Source organism: Rattus norvegicus, chromosome 3, assembly GCF_036323735.1.
Source record: "Rattus norvegicus strain BN/NHsdMcwi chromosome 3, GRCr8, whole genome shotgun sequence".
Taxonomy (NCBI): domain Eukaryota; kingdom Metazoa; phylum Chordata; class Mammalia; order Rodentia; family Muridae; genus Rattus; species Rattus norvegicus.
This window is the reverse complement of record NC_086021.1, coordinates 148,940,527-148,958,665: the sequence shown is the minus strand read 5'-3', so window position 1 is coordinate 148,958,665 and position 18,139 is coordinate 148,940,527. Positions and strand designations below refer to the sequence as shown.

General features: G+C 37.3%; 1 protein-coding gene and 1 long non-coding RNA gene across 8 annotated transcripts in view; both read right to left on the bottom strand.

The window, feature by feature from the left end:
- Positions 1–18,139, bottom strand: part of Macrod2 (mono-ADP ribosylhydrolase 2) — a 2,017,257-nt gene that overhangs the window by 1,232,412 nt on the left and 766,706 nt on the right. The window lies entirely within an intron of this gene.
- LOC134486164 (uncharacterized) overlaps positions 1–18,139 on the bottom strand; it is a 223,289-nt gene that overhangs the window by 135,341 nt on the left and 69,809 nt on the right. Inside the window, exon 2 of the long non-coding RNA XR_010064918.1 lies at positions 1–18,139. This exon is cut by the window's left edge and continues 135,341 nt beyond it; it is cut by the window's right edge and continues 57,900 nt beyond it. This is a non-coding gene — a long non-coding RNA (uncharacterized LOC134486164).

Genomic DNA, 18,139 nt, shown 5'->3' with positions numbered 1-18,139 from the left:
TCAGCATCTAATGAGATGATCATGTGCCCTCCCCCCACCTTGAGTTTGTTTATATAGTGGGTTACATGAAAGGATCATTTCTAATAGTCCACAAGTCTGCCAAATCTTGCTGATTGTGACTCATTTCCATAGCAGGCTCTATAACTTCTCTAACAGATTGCATTAAACTCTGCTTGGGGAAGGCATTACCTCTTGGTTGAAGCAATGTTGTAGTTTCTATGCCTGCTGAGTAAATAGCCTCAAGTCCAAGTACTTGCCCAGACTAATGATCAAACGTATCCAGGAGTTCCATACCAGAGATGTACTCTTCTCTCCTTTGAAGTACATTGCTGGAAGAGTAATTGTGTTTGCTAGAGATACTCCTTCGAACTGCAAAAGAAATCTCTTGGCTAAGCATATAATCAAGCCTCAGGTTTTCTTTTTATTAAATAGCTGCTTGTAAGAAAGTGGACACTAAGCATATACCTCAAAGGGAGACAGAATGACTCTGTGCCTTCACTGATGGAAGTCTGGGTTACAAATTACATCAGAAGAACCTATCATAGTGAAACATCTCATTCCCTGGTATAATCCCTTCTAGAAATACACTTGTGACTCTGAAATGTTATAATCGTGACAACTAGGCTGTTACAGATACACCAAGTTAAATTTGATAGAGAAACCAGGCTTGGAGCCTCATGTCCATAGGGCAAGAGGAAGATGCTGAGTGTTTAAGGTTGGTTTGAGCGAAGAACAATACCTTGTGTCACAAAAATGAAAGGAAAAAAGAAAAAAGGAAAGAAGGAAAGAAAGAGAGAGAAAGAAAAAGAAAGAAAGAAAGGAAGAAAGAAAGGAAGAAAGAAAGAAAGAAAGAAGAAGGGAGGAAGGGAGGAAGGGAGAGAAGTGGGATGGAAAGAAGAAAGGAAGGAAGGAAATATCAAGAATGAACATTATCATTGACATATAAATTATTACTTTGGACACTATAAAATATTCTTATATAATAAAACATAATCAAGTAAGACAGCTTCAAATCACCACAAGAGAAAATGTTCCTTTTTTTGTGGTGGTGCTGAGCAAGGGTTGCTTATGTAGGTATAAATGGAGTATTCAGGACTGTTGGTATTTTAAGTGGTTGATTTTTGTTAGGAATCCTGTTTGGACATGGACAAAGAGAAGAGATGGAATTCTAGGGAATGGAGAATACTCAGTGTGATTAGGTCATTAGAATGGGGAGAATGGAGAATACAAAAGGTAACATGGTATGGGTGACAACAGAGATGACTTAGCATATCTGTGGAAGGCCCTACTGCTCCTGATGAAATACCAGAAGGGATTCTAATGTCACTGTTGGCTGGTAGGTGTCTGGGATTTACTTTATAAGAACCATAAAGGCAAACATGCCAGACTGTTGGATTTCCTTTCTCTCTCAGAGAATCTATCTCAGTTTAAGACAAAGATAGAAAGCATCCTCTATACAGAAGGCGTCAGGGACATTTAGTGTCTGGAAAGGCATCGTCTTATGTAACCTTTCCTCAATAGGCATTTTTGCCTCCAACACTACTGATACTTTGGAGAAAAGTAAGTTAATGTACTATAAAGATAGCATAGGAGGCTTAGTGGCTCAGGCATGACAAGCAACGGCACTTTTAGCTCTGATCATAAGAATAACTCAATCTGTGTGATTAAAGCATTAACTAGAAGGTCATGGGACTCTCAGAATTAGCCGTCAGATGGAGATGTGATGGAGGAAGTAGAAAAGGCGCAAAGTAAATTGGTTTCAAGCCTGTGGTGGTGGAAATAAATGACAGTAACAGGAGCATTAAATTAAATGTACCAAGTGATAAGGATGCTTAGGGAATACAAATTCATTGGCAGGTTTAAACACCCAAACACTGTCCAAAGTTAAAACTTTTAGGGAAGACAATAAACGTGGAGAAAAGACATAGAGGTTTGAGGATGTAAAAACAAAGTAATAGGCCCAGAAAGATGTAAGAAATGGGCTTATTATCTCTAAAACATGAGCAAACTCATAAGTTGCCATCATGGTAAAGGAATGGTCAGAAAATATCAATGTCCACAGCATACTTAATGTATCCATGTTTAGGTCTGGATTTTCTAATAGGACAGATCTGACCACCTGCATTAAATATCCAATGAAAAAGTAAGAAGGAAGGAAGAATTCATGCACATCAGTAATCTGCTATTCTGATGTGTGTACACTCTCTTACTAAAAGATGTTCTGAGACTGTTGCTAGTGTTATTTTAATCAACCATATTCCTCTATGAATATTATAAACTAATACAAATTCAGAAAGATGAGAAAAACAAATACAGAAAGACATTTTTAATGTTCCTTAAAGTCTCTTAAGTTATATAATCGTTTGGTTTTCCAGTCTGAGTCATAATGATAAGTACTTAGACTTTATATTGGTCAGGTATTAAAAAATCTATGAACATCAAATGAAATTGTCAAGTGGCTATTTAGAAAAATTAAGTTATGACATCCAAGTTGGGATTCATAGAAGGGAGCATAACTGGTATAACAGAGAAGGAGACAAAACCAGATCGACACTATGATTTAAAATAATGAAGACCATGATTTATATTAATAGCAGATATAAAAAGGAAGGTCATAAACTCTAGTCTTCAAAAATTATGTCTTATGTATAAATTTTTATGAAGAAGGGTAGTGCAAGTCAACTTATCAGCTGACATGACTTCTGAAGATGACCCCTGACTCTAGTTTGGCTTAGGAAATTCCTCAAAGAATGGTACTGAGGCATGTCGAGTAAAGAGTCCTGGAATAGCCTCAGGTCTCCCTGACCTGCTGCCCTCTTGTCCCTTTTGTCTGCCAGGTAACTGGCCATAAATAAATTATCTCTCCTACCTTGTGTGTCAGTAGATCGGAAGACACATGCCAGAAGGGATCACAGGAAAACTAGACATTTGTCCAATCACAGTTCTATAGGACTGTTTCTCCAGTTCATGCGTTAAAATAATTTTTCTTTTATCTTTAAAGACTTCTGTGTCCTGTACCCCTTAGGTTGAACAGATTCACTAGACTGTCCTCATGTTCTCCATTTTGTTTGTTTTGGTTTTTGTTATAGGTGTATGATGATCTGGGACACTTAAGCTAGGGAAAATAGTAGCATACCTAGCTGTCCTTAACAGTCTCATGGGTGAACTGAAGAGATTTCAGTGGCTTTCCAAGTCATAATGATGCCCTTCATCTCAGACTAATTCTGGAGATTAATGTGGAGAGCCAAACAGCTTGAAAATGTCTCAATGATTCTAGGGTGTCATGTTATACTTTAATTGCAGACAAATATGTGCTTTGATTCTAATAGACTATTCATCAGCGTCTTCTTTAGAGCTATTATTGTCTGCCTTAGTATTAATGCATCAAAAAGCATAACAACATACATCTCATACTTCCCCAGCTGTGCTATAAACAGAGGAGAAAACAATCTCATAATAAACATTTTTTTAAAAAACAAAACTCCAGGATACCATTTTAGGAAAGTATCTGAGTGTGAGAATTTCTGTGGAATACCAAAGGTTAAAGATTACTGTTCCTGAGGGATTAAAGGAAACACACTTCCAACAAAAACCAACAAAATATGTTAATAATGTTGGTAGGCTGTGTGAGAGCTAAGAGGGTCACTATTTTCTAACTCTGCTTTCTATGTCTGACACCCCCCACAACACACAGATACTTCAAGGACATCAGTCTTAATGAAAGTAACAGTAAGAGTGTCACTACATTAGTGGGGAGGTGCAATTTCTTTCATGGTGCTTTACCCTCTTATAAACGCCAGGTTATAAGCCAAAACTCAAGTGTACTTATAATCATGTCATTTCAGCTCTCATTTAGAAAACTGGACAACAATAACGGCCTACATGAAGGATATTAAAGCTGAAATCTGGTGGGACATCAGGACACTTCTATCTGCCCACCTAAGAAAACTACATTAGACTGTCATTTACATATACTACATGTGACAAAAGCTACCTTGTTGGCCTTTTTTCTTTCTGAAACACACCAACTAAATGTAATCTCAGGTTGTTGCTTAATCGGGAGGTTACAACCTGTACCCTGCACAGAGCCAGCCAACCCGTCTGCAGTAGATGAATGAAAAGAAGGAAAGAAAAAGTGTGACACAGAAATTTTATTCAGTAAGACCATACTGGGAGGAGGGATAAAGAGTTGCAGCACTCTCCCAAAGTCAGTCTTCAGGTCCTGAAGTGAGAATGAAATTTAAATAGAGGGACAAGAATATACAGACCCAAGCAGTCCCCAACAAGGTGTGCTCATGCCCACCACTGACCCATCCTTGTCTGGACTTCCATCTCACCCTGTAAGGTGCTCTGACAGGTGGTTAATACTACTTGAAAGCTCTTTCTGAGAGGCAAGTCACCTCTCTGGCTGCAGCCTTTCCTTCTCCCAAGCCTAAGAATCTTGGGGGCAATTTCCATTTTAGTGGAGTCCACTGTTTGAGTAGTTTGATGGATTGAGACGCCATTTCTAGTACACCTGTTAAAAGATGGTTTTCAAACACCTCAAGCAAAAGTGTTGAAAAAAGAGGAAGGATTTAGATGCCTATTATATTTCTTTGTCTTTTTCTTGGCAGTGAGATCAGTAGCTTTTCTCTTTGCTCTTCACATCAGTGGAACTTCCCATCAGAACAAATTACAAAGTAATTAGTTCATTCACTCAATCTAAACCAATGAGGGAATTTCTCAATCAAAGATTTGGATTTGGTTATCAAAGGATGTCTCCGAGGAATGTCTATTAATTTCTCTTCTTCATTATTTGATATATAGGATGAATTTATCCTATAGAAGTCATTTATTCATACCTACATTATCCATATTCATAATTAGTCCAATATCTAGAGAGATATGTGTACATATCCATGTGTATGTATGTGTACATGAAGCTGTATGCACATATATGGAGTTCAGAAGTTGATGTCAGGCCCCTTTCTCAAATGCTCTAGGATTTCGTGCATGCTCCATGGTACCTGGCTTTGGGTAAAAGCTGGGCATTCAAATACAGGCTGTCAGGATTAAATGGCAAGCACTTTATTTATGGAGCTAAGTCCCTAGCTCTCAATGCCCAAAGACTTTGGTAGAAATATCTATTGCTGATCAGAGAAAAATAGGTAAAAGTAAAAGATAAAATTCATAATTAGAAATACCTTTCAAATATTTTGAAAACTTAAAGTGATTATTTTGATTTAAGGTTTATGAGTATTTTCACTGAAATAAAGGAATGCTAATTTCATGCAGGAAAGGAAGGGAAGCATCTCTAGGGAACTTGTGATGGAGACAAACCACCCCAGCTCACTTCCCTTACCCTCACCTGGTCATTCTTCACCAGGAAATGTCACAAGATCATGATAAAATATTACAGGGAATCCTGTGACATACTCTCAGATATGAGAAGAGAACGGAGTTAAGGGGGAAAAGGGAGGCTCCCTAGCTCCCTAAATGACCTTCCTTTGAAAGAAACTGCCAACTGCAGCCTCTACAATAACAGAGCATTAATATTTCTTTCAATAAATGCAGACCTAGCACATACAAAAGCAAATTAGTTTTCTCAAGACTCCCTGGATGCAAATGAACAGGTTCATGCATAGAAAAAGCCATATTAGAATAGCAAGGAACAAATTTAAGTATTGGTAACTTTACTCTTCCCAGAGCACAGATTGAGATGAAGAGAATAAGAGACGTTTTGTTTTGTTTGTTTATTTGTTTGTTTGTTTGTTTGTGGCAGGGCTGTTGTTGCTTGTTTGAAGACAAGGTCTCTCTCTTGGCTCTGGCTGTCCTGGAACTCACTATGTAATAGAACAGGCTGGCCTCAAACTCAGAGATTTGCCTGCATCTGCCTTGCAACTGATGGGATTAAAGGCGTGTGTCTACCATATCCACACCAAGAGACATTTTTGTATCCTACATTTCTGAAATCATAACTCCATGGAGACAGGAAAGGGATGAGAACCAGGAAGGGGGGATGAGAGAAAGCATCTTTATTTCTACTTTCAGAGTGAGAAAAAGAGAAGAAATGGTATGTGATAGTTTTGGAGATTCATGAGGATATTGAGACATTTTGAGAAATGTTGATAAACATTTTTGAAAAATTTGGCTATGCCTATAAACAAATTTCAACAGTAGAGAAAAAATACAACATTAACAATAGTTCTTCTCCTCAGAATATGAATTATATCAAAATTCTGGTCACATCATGAGCACCCATCAGCAGCATTTTAATCAGCCGGTGCCATTAAGTCAGTCAGCTTCTGTCTACATTAACGCATGACTACAGGAGACTGGAGGGAAAAAACATTTACTTAGCGACCAATTCTGACCTCCACCCAGTCCATGATGAAGATTATTTTATGGGAAATGAGAAACCTCAAGTGACCCAGTCTACATAACTCTCATGTATGTGTCACTTGGAGACGGGCCAGCAGCCATTACAAAGATCATGTTGCTTTGTCTTAGATGCTGGCATTCCAAAGGCCATGGAACTTAAGACAAAAGCTGGTTGTCCAATGTCTACAGTGTTCAACTTAACTCAAACTCTTTCTTGTGATTTTTCCTTCCATCAGCCTTCGATTTTAAAGTATTAGGACACCAAACTGACTGCACAATCACAAATCAATCTACAACAGATTGTCTAACAGGTGCTAGACAAGAGAATTATATAGCTTCCTACACCATTTGCTTATCGCTGATACCATCTTCTCTGTGAATAATCCCTGGTTCTCCCCATCATTATTTAGAGTTGCATGGAGAAAGTGGCTGCCCAAATAACCCACATCACTGCTGCCAAGGAGAAATCCACCAAGATAATTCAGCTCTCCTGAGGTCACTGGGCCAAGAGATGGGTTCTTCTGTTTCAATATAGGTTTTCATAAGCCAAGGCATATGGCTTCAATTACTGCCAGACCATGACCACAAAGACATTTCAAATCCCTGTGAAAAATGTGATTCTAATGTCTCCTGTTTGGTTGTATGTCATAGGCGACAGTGAGGTTCTGGGGAATGAGAGGGAGGGGAAGAGCAGGGTGGGAATTTAATCCACACCGTCCAAGTTTGTAATGGAAACCTCACTTCTGCTTTCTTCCTTTTATCTTGCAAACCACTTACTGCCCATAAGGGACAGCACACACACTTTAGCGTATCATGTTTAAACACCAATGATATGGAACAGCTTTATCAAGGGTGACAGCTCTGCCATTCACTAATCTGCTCCTTAAAACAGACGAACATAAATTCATGCTATTAAATATGTGTTAACACAGCAAACAATACTCTGTCTGTGATGATTAAGAAGTGTTTGTGAAGTTATTTTGTATAGATGTTTACTGAAGGTATTACAATTGCCAAAGAACACTAATAATTAGGACAAGAATTAGTCAACTAATATAACATATTCCACAAGGTACCTTTAATCCACTCTGATTAGTCAAACGTTCAATATGAACATAACAATGTTCTGCCTTATTAGATTTCATAAATGACATTTTCTCAATCTTTAATATAACATAAAATGTAGAACCATTGTCTGGTCTTGTAAAAGAAATTTTACATGATTAATTATGACTTTCAAGCATATTTTAATTTTATAGACACTGATTTACAACATTCTCAGGGTATTAAATTTAATGGTTCTGACAAAAAAGATAGGTAAAGATTTTATTCACACTCAGATACAAACACACACACACATACACACACGCACACTAGGAGAGAGAATGGGAGAGGGAGAGAGAGAAAGAAAGAGAGAGATTTTGATTGATTAATCTTAAAACATAATTCAGATGAGCTATTTGTTTCATAACAAAATCAACCAGGAGGAGAACAGGCTTTTAAACTCTTGCTTTGCTAATCACCACTATGCGTGCTAACACTGACAAACACTACGGACTTGGCACTTTTCTAGCCTGATTTTTCTTTTCTTTTCCTTATTTCAGTGGGAGAGTTATTCTTGTTTGAAAATTTCTATTTTTTGTTTAACTTTATTTAGCTGTACTGTATTCTACATATTCCTCTTGGCAGGCTACTTTAAGCTGTGTCATTACTACAGAACATCTCAAACAGAAAAGGATAACCTTCTTCTCCTACCCAGAGAGCCTGGGTCTGTCTGACAAAAACAATATTTGAGTATATGCAAAGTGCCAATCAAATTAAATTTCCTGGCGGCATATGATACACTTAAGAGCATGGATATCTTCTTTCCTATGTAAAGCATGATAATTTGTCATACTAAATTGTGGTTTTACTGGATACTTAGGAAAGGGAGATTGGTTCTTCTTTAGATAGGTGCCCAATGCCATAGAATATGATCATTCGTATGGCCTAAATTGTCATTTCAGACTTGTAACATCAGGAGGGCAAAGCCAAAAATATTTCCAGGTATAGCTAATTTCAAACACAGAAATTGATAAAAAAAAAAGTGCAACTACTAGGAGGAAATATTTTATCAAAGTTTTGTTACTCATCTATCTGTACTTGAAATGCTTCAATAATAGGAAAAATAAAATGTTGTATTGCATTTATTTTCAAGTAAACCCACTAAAGTATCCTCACTAGAAATTGCTAAATACATCTAGCATAGTTTCAATGTGTGCAATTTCCTCTTTTGACATATGTACATACACCAAGGGTAAGGCTGTGTTTTTAGAGTCACTGTTTTTCATAGTTCATTCTAGGTACATGGAAAGACAAAGTTAACTTTTTAAATCTATTGACATTTTTCTAGTTGTAAATACAAAAGGCTCCTTCCACTTCAGTATTCAGAAAATAAGGTTATCAGGGGAAGAAACATGTTCATGAGTTATTCATTGCTTATTTTCCAGGTCAATCTTCCCGCCTTTGGTGTTAATCTTTAGCTTTCTATTTCCTTACTCCTTTTCAAATATTGTATGAATCATCTAACAAACATGCACTTTTTATTCTTTCCACAATTATTTCTTGATCATCTAATGTTTGTTAATACTCAGAAAATGTTCAACCATGACTGGAAGCAGCAAAGTTCTCAAAGCTCATTCTTCTACAAGCTGACCTAATCACCAAAAATTTATATCTAAAGTACGATCCACATCCCTTTGTGGGCCTCTTTTCATGGTTTTCAAGATGACTATGAGGAGATGGGTATTGATGTCTTCTACAATTTGGTTGAAAAGTATAAAGACCTCACAGACAAAACATAATGGCACACATTTCAATTACAGTGTTTCAGATATGTGGCATTGAGTTCAGAGAATCCCTAATTTAGGAATTCACAGACTGACCACATGCAGAACTTCCATTAAATTGATTTTTTTCTTGTGACCTTATGTGAATCTGCCTGCCTTTGCTTTAATTTTGTTTTGTTTTATTTTATTATTTCATTTTATTTTAAACAACTGGTAAAATGCATGTAGCACTACTGAGTTTCCTCTGGTTAGCTTCTCTTAGTGACGGAAAAAGTGATGCTAGGATTTTAAAAAATTTGAGATTTTATACACCACTACTAACTCAGAGTCATTCAATACAAACTCTTCTCAAATGACATTGGGGGTGGATTTACATAAATTAGACCTTCTTGGAAATCACACCCTAATGTATGTGTGAAAGGCTGATGCACATCATAAGAAAATTGAAATTATTTAGCACAGTATTCACCAGTTATATTTTAAGTAGGGCATTTCAGATATTTTTTCCAATTATCGGTTTAGAATATTTTATTTTAATCTAGTTTCTATTAATCTAATTTTAGGAAAATTCTGCAGTACATGTCTCTATTTGGAGGTTTAAATCTGTCTAACGGAAATAAGGGTTAAGAAAAGTACATTACAAAAATTATAATTTGATATATTAACATTTTGTTACACATCCCTAATAAATTTGCCCAATGTTTCCTGAGAAAATAAATTGTGGGAGAAAATATCTGAGGAAATAGCATTGAATGCCAACTAATACTACCAGAACAATAGATACTACAAGTCATGGGGCCCTGCGCAGTATCTGGTATCTATGAACAAATGTGTAACGAACATATAAAAGGGAATTAGACCTGCCATCCACTTATTAAAACCTGTTTGATAAGAGAGATCACTTCTGAGTGTACTAATTACTCTACCCTAGTGATGGAGATGTTTCTGGTTTCTTTGGAAACTCAGTTGTCTCTTGTGATTATTTTTTCTGGAAGTTCTCTTGTGAGAGGATGTCTTGCTGAAGCATGTATGTTATGTATGTTACGCATGTATGTATGTATGACATGTTATGTTTTGCTGAAGCTGATGCTTGAGATGGCATACGACACTTAGAAAGAATGTAAATGGAACCTCATAAGTAATGAGAGGTGTCTCTTGCATTGTGATGCTGTGTGATGCTCGTCTGGTCTTTACTTTGTAGAGAGAACCTCTCATGATATTCCACCTGATTTTGGCCACTTCTGCTGAATCATGCCAGCAGAGCTTAGGGTTTCTCCTGGGTCACGACTCCTCAACTGATTCATGTTTCGTGTTTGCCGTTGAATTAGACTGGTGCTATCAAAGATTGGAACTGCCTTCCAAAAACTACTTCTAAACAGGTCTACGACTGCCTTGTTCTATTAACCATCTTCCTCTCCAGTCTCTACTTGGTAGGCTATAAGGGAGGTAGAAGCATTAAAGAACCCTAAATAAAGAGGATTTTAGGGGGAAAAATCTAAGCTTACATCCTAGTATCTGGTGAGTGAACAATTCATTTACTCTCATATTGACCTCAGACGCTGGTAATCAAGGAGATCAACCTGAGTCATTTCCTAGACTATCCTTGGGGGAACTCCTTCTATTCTTGGCTTCTCCTTCAGTGGACTTTTAGAACCTGAATTCAAGGAAATTGTTCCTTATCATAGCAAGGATTAAATGTCCCAACTTTCATATGAATTTCCCAACTATTAAGGACAGTGATGTCTGCCATTGGCAGCCTTCCATAGATAGAGTACTTCAATTGGTCGGCCTTAGCCCTTACTGACTATACCTTATAGGGTATATCTTATACACAATTTTAGTTGTATAATAACTCATTCGACTTATTAATTCACTCATGAAAATCCACTTCCTTCAGATGTTTACCTTACTGAAATTATTGAACCTCTCTAAACAGAATATTCTGAAATTTTTGATATCTGTTCTCTAAGTGTCTAATAGACAATAGTTTTAAAGTGATGGCAAGAAAATCAGCATACCAAAGATCCAATACAGTTTAGGCAAAATGGCTATTACAGGGGCATGTACAGACACAAATCACAAAAGGTAATGTTCTAATTAGCTCATTACATGGTACTGAAGAGAATGACAGCTTTCATGAATCATTTCTTACTTCTTAAATAAGCATTTATACATGTTTCCATGAATATATAACTGCTCAATACAGAGAGATGAATAATTTATGACGTATTTTGAATTATTATTGGCTATTACTCTAATTTTTAACACAATTGGAGAGATAGAATAATAAAGCTATTTTAAGTAGTGTGTCTGGGAATACAAAGGTAGACATAGACTATTACCTAGTGTAGATTTTGTAATTATAAAAATTCTTTAATATATTGACGTATCTTCTTAAAATTTTTAGATGCGTGTAGGACATACACAGGATGAAGAAACTCAATCTGTGATACCCATGGTGCACACATCTCATTTTTTTCTACCTTAAATGTTCACTTCAACGAGGTCTGAAGGCACACAGACACCTCTGACTTATCCTCCTAAGAGTCATTAGCTATGACCATGTACTAAGCATAAAAGACTACTTGAAGGAAGTTACAATGAAGCACAATTAAAGTATGGAACCAGTATTCTGAAAAGTTGGTTGAACAAAACATTTTTAGAAGTCAATTTACTTCTATTCTAGTATTTTCTCTGAAGCTTGATTCTTATACCTTAAAAAAAAAGCATATTCCCAACAAGGAAAAAAGGTCATAAATTGGCATTTCTTCTTAGAATATCTTCATTTAAATGCAAAATTGGCCTTTCTTTCTAACCTTTAAATAGTCATTTTACAGAAATACAAAAGGAGTAAATTTTATGATTTCATATTTGTACAGTAATTCTTCAATACGTTATTCAGTGTTATTTATAGTAGACATGAAGAACCCTGTTATTTTTTAGTGCTTGAGAGATGTATTTAGGACAAGGATTTTGTGAGACCATTTGATGTTTTTATTTTAGACATTTGAAGAATCACTTAAAATCAAACTTTGAGAAAACGAAGCCTTCTTCATCAGTTTTAATCAACACATGCACTATTTTATTTTATATCATACAATTTGCAATGCTTTGCACTTAACAGCAACAACTCGAACTCCTCTTTGTTGTCACTGAAACATGATTCAAGTTCACATCTATGAGAGAGGCATAGGAAGCAGAAAATGTTTTCTACTTGCATTTCAAAACATGATTAAAAACAGAGTGAAATACTGTTTCTAATAAAGCCAGTATGTCCTCATGCGTGGTTTAAAAGTCAGAATGACTACATTTTTTTCCACAAGAAAAAAGACCATTAAAAAAACATTAGAAGTTTTGACACGTTAACTTTGAACTTCAGAATTATTGCTATAATTAAATCTCTCTGACATGAACTTTGATACTTGAGACTGATCAAAACAGATGTGAGTGTACGTAGTTAGTGCTTGCTGCTCTCCAACAGCGGGCAGCCACGGGAACTCTGCCTCTCAAGGATTGCCTCAGCATGTCTGTTTTCTTCTTGCTTTGGGGGATGATGTCCTCACATCAAGGCAGTGTTGCCTTCTAAGAGTTGTGGTCCCTCTCACCTTTTCCTTCTCAGGCGTTTTTCCAGCCATCTCCCCCTCCTTGGAAGGCAGGTCGGAAGAAAACGTGGATTCCCACTCTCCATTCCTTAGGCCTTGATGTAGGAGACAGGTGGACCAAAATCATGTCTTAGCTTCTGAGCTGTGGAACCCCATCAAGTTCTTATTTACTACTTGTGCTTAAATGAAATTAGCATCCATATTCCTTAGCCATACCGGCCATATTTATAGTAGTGAATACCCAGCAAATTTCTCCCATCATTGACAGTTCAAGTGGACACTGCTATTCAAAGCACCCCTATTACAGATGTTTCCTATATGATTGCTAAAAGGGTGCAAAGCAGTTATCCATAGTGACAACCCATTGAACAGCCACCCAAACTTTCTTGGGTTTGACCTCATTGTCTGCCTCACTACACATCCTTCTTCACTTCTGAAGTCACCTGCCACCTAACCTTGCATGTAAGTCCTAGTCTCATAGGCTTTGCTCTGTGGAGGAACCCAAACTACAAAATGTAATATCTCAGCTTATTGACACTGAGTTGAATCTGTGTCGTGATGAGTAGAGACAGAAGAGGCAGGATACAAAGGGACTAGAATTATCTGGATGTGCAAAGGAAGGGAGTCTCTCACTGTTGTCAGACAGAAGGGCCTCACTAGCTGAGAAGACAGAAATTCAATACAATGAACTTTTGCCGTAGGTTACCAACATGCAATTAAGATTGCTTTCCATAAGGTATTTTTGTAATAAAATAGCAATGGCTTAGACTTAGGGTCTGAACAAACATGACATAGCACTTCATTTCTATTCTCAGACACTGGCCAAGAATCTCAAACAAAATCATTAGCTTTCTTTATAGGCACAATCTCTTCTTTTCCTATAGCTCTGTGATCCAGACTCAGACCTAACCAATGGTGTTATCATCAAGCTTACCTGAGGGGCCACTAGTAGTCTCATTTAGATTTCCTACCAACCCTTTAGAGGTAGTATCTTCATGATTCACCAACCTCAACTATTTGTAAAACAAATGACTGTGACCCTCTCTCTGAGAAGCTCACACCCATATTGAAAGGTCTTCTGAGTATTCTTTATCCTCATGCTGAAGCCTATGCTTCAGACCAACTCATACTGTCTAGTCTTGAAATTATTTTCTATGTCAATAGTTTCAGGTCTCCCCAAATCAGGTTTCCCAAAATATTGGGGGGATACTTCTGAATGTTAAGAATGACAGTAAAGAGCTATACATCATGTTTCTGTTCTTCCAAATGATAATGATATATACAAGATTTTAACAGAATGATTTTATTATGATTTTACCATCTCACTGGCATGTTTTCTGACTGTGTTGTGTCCAGTTGAGGTCAGTATTAGAGAAAAATAAAGGCCTAACTCTAAAAATATTTGACGGGACATATGGTGTTTTCTGAGATCTTTTGGGAGGCAGTAGTGAGGAGGGATGCTATATGGAAGAAATAGAAATCCAGGGATCTCAAACTCATATCTCAGTGACTCTCTCCAAATTTTCCCACCTCCATTCTTATAACCTCTTTTGTTCTTCCACCATCTTTAGTTTCAAAAGACACTTATCATGAAGTGCAAAGTTGGTTTCTGATATTCTCCCTTTCCTTCCTCCACCTAATGAGGTCACTGAACACTACATAGTTCCAGACCTAAGAAATAACGGGGGTCAGGGGCCTGACTGAGAACTCTATGCAGCAGCTCTGTCTCTAGCTGCCCTTTATTTACAACACTGCCTGGAGGTGCTCCACACAGGATACATCCCTTAGATCGAAACAATGGAGCATGAATTTGCATTTGTACCACAGTGCCATGCGTTAACACGGAATTTGCAACAAATGAAATTCTGGACCCTGAATGTAACATTCCTGAAGTGTCTGATACCCTCCCCACCACCCTGGGGTAGAGGGGGTGTAGAGAGGAAGGTTGGAAAATAAGCCAATCTTGTATTAATATTCCAAAAGGATATCAGAAGAAAAAAACTTTTGCTCTAAACGTTTTATCAGTCTATGATGTCACATGGCATAACTATAAATATTCTCTAACCAATATACATTTATTCATAAAGCAAGTGTAGAAGTGCTTCTGTGAGCACCTTGCCACAGAGTAGGAATCCAGAGTGATTAACTTACTCAACTAAAAGAAAAAAATGGATACGTATCATCTGTATCATCTGCTATGTCTCATGGTAGGTGTGGAGGTAACAGGAGAGTTCCTCCCAGTGAGAAAAGGCAGCAGCAAGAGGAGCAGAGAGACTTCAGAGTGGGAGGCAGTCTGAGCAAGGAAGCAGGCTACCTCAGGAATTCTCACTCACAGCCACCAGCCACAGCAAAACTAGCAGCCTAAATGACCAACCTTACAACTCAGTTGTACGTAAGCAGAGATAAAAAACCTATCTTGAATAACCATACATCAACTAGTCTAAATTACTTTGAAAAGTATGACCAAAAAATAAATTCACTATTTATCAGAGTCTTTTTTTTCCTAGCTAGCAAAGCACAGGCAAGTAGATCTTCTGAGCTTTTTGGGATCTAGGAAATACCTTCAGCTGGTCCAAATATGGTAAATTATTGTTTCCCTGTGCCTCGATATAAACACGTAGGTAGAAACAATCCCTTCCCTTGAAGACCCAGCTGTGACAGGCATCTGCCTAGCAATTCCCTGTCTACTAACTCCATTTTACTTCAATTTATCCATAACTAAATTGTTACATTTTGAATATGATTTCTCTCAACCATGTTAGACATTCAGTAAACCAACATCTAGATTACTTATTGATTTTTTTCGAGTGCTTTGTGCACACAAAGATATTTCATCCAGTTCAAGACAATGAATACCAATATTAACCTAACATGCTTCTTATAATGAGGCAGTAATAAATCCAGCATCATATTCTAATTGGGCATTTGAATTTTTATTTTCCCTTTTTTATTACAAGAATCTGATTTTTAAATCTCCACTTATAAGCAGAAAGATGTTATCTCTAAAAATCCTGTGGACATTTTATATAGCACACAGCTAAATCATTAATATTAAAAGAAACACAGAGGCATTAAAAACCATTGCAGAAGTAAAGCACACAACATAATGTTGCTTGATTGCCACTCAGAGAGGCCAGTGATCACAGCATGGCCAATTCGAACTTCAGTGATGCCTCTTTAAGCCCTAATGAACCGTGGTGCCCTAATGAGAGGTTTCACTGAATCTTGGTCAACCAAGCATACATTTCACTGAGCAAAGAGAAAGCGCAAAAACTCACTGCATTTCAAATGGTGCTATTTGCATCAACAGTGTAAGGCCTTATTCCTCCTTTGGATAAGGAATCTAAAATATCTAAAGCTTTTAGAGACATATTCACTTACTTTTCCAGGAAACTCATACCAAATTATGATTGTGTAATATAAGTCGATAAATGATCAATTTTCAGTTGGTCAACTGAAATTATTTTAGGAACATACTACTTCTGGAATTTGATGCATGTGGGTATATATGTTCATGTACGGTGCATGTACATGGGAGGCACATGTGCACACTTATATGAAGACTAAAGTAGATAGCTTCTGTCTGTCCCCTTAGCACTGGCATTACAAGTGCATGAGCCACTACACCCGACACTTCTCACATAGATTCTCTACTGGCTGAGTGATCATTTCTCTAGCCCCTAGCTCTAGAATTTATATCATACAGGCACATCTTAAAACATACAAAAAGCTTACAACATCTTGTCTATAAGAAATTAATGTTGTAGTTAAAGAAAGCAACCGAGTCGACAGAAACCAAGTTCTTTGGTTAATTAAAGAATCAGAAATGACACAAGATTTCAAGGGCTGCCTAATTCCATTCCTTCCTAATGACAGTCATTTATAGACAGAGTGTGAATGAAAAGGTTCCAATGGAGAAAGTCAGTTTGCGGAGGTAGCGCTACTCATTCTACGTGCGCTGTTTACTTCAGGGATGGGAAGACACGCAACATTTACACTACCAGGAAGGACATTCCTTAGATGCTGACGGAGAAAGAATAGTTTCTAATTTCTGAGTACACTGCAAGATAAAAACCTCATCTGGAGCACTTCTGGAGAAGTTGCTCCTATTCAAAATAGTTGTGCATCGTTTTATAAATAATAGAAGAAGAAGGGAGTAGAAAAATATTCTTTTTTATTAATTATTTTACTTATTTAAATTTCAGATGTTGTCCCCCTTCCTGGTCTCCTGTCCACAACTCTCCCCCACCAACACACATACACACAACATCCCCTGCCCTTCGCCTCTAAGAGAGTTCTTTCCCACCTACCCACCCACTTCTGCCTCACCTCTCTAGCATCCCCCTTCTCTGGGGTACCAAGACTCCACAGGACCTGCCCAATGAGACCAGATAAAGTTTGAAACAGTAGAAAGAAAAAAATCAAACTTAGACTCTGCCTAAGCAACCAGAGAATCTCCCAGTAGGAAAATCATGTTTAATGTTTCTAGGAGTAATGAAATCACCCATGCCATACCTTTCAAATGTTAAATATTCTTTCTTCAGAAAAGTATTTCCTGACATCCATGATAGATCATGTTCATAACTTAATTTTTCTTTCACAAGACGAACTCCACTGGGGAGGCATTTATACAATGATTTATTAGAGACTCATCTCCACCCACTGTGCAGTGGTCATCTGTCTTCCATCACTACTGTTTCCTGGATCTTGCCAAGTGTCTAATGTAGATTAGGCACTTAAATGGTTTTGATGGACTGAAGAAATAAATGACCACCTGATCTCAGTGAATACTAAAGACAGTGGGCATTATATAAAGGATATAATAATAATGTGATTGTGACATACATGCAACCTTTCGCAGAAATTGAAGGTTCGGGAGTGATTGACAAAACAGTATTTATTCTTTTTTTATCTTTATTAACTTGAGTATTTCTTATTTACATTTCAATTGTTATGGTTTCCAGGCCAACATCCCCCAACCCCTCCCCCTTCCCCTCTATTCGGGCTTCCCCTCCCCAACCTCCCCACATTACTACCCTCCTCCTAACAATCATGTTCACTAGGTGTTCAGTCTTGGCAGGACCAAGGGCTTCCCCTTCCACTGGTGCTCTTACTAGGTTATTCATTGCTACCTATGAGGTTGGAGCCCAGGCAGTATTTATTCTTAAAATAGCTCAGAATAGTCCTCAATTCCAACAACAACTTATTAAGTCAGTAACTATGTTAACAACACATCTGTAAATGGGACTGGTGCAAAACTGGTGGTGGGGTTGTGAGAAACTTTCCTGGTTGACAACTCAAGAGGTGAGTGGAAGTGAAACTGTTCTATTTTGTCTCACTTCTGTTGTC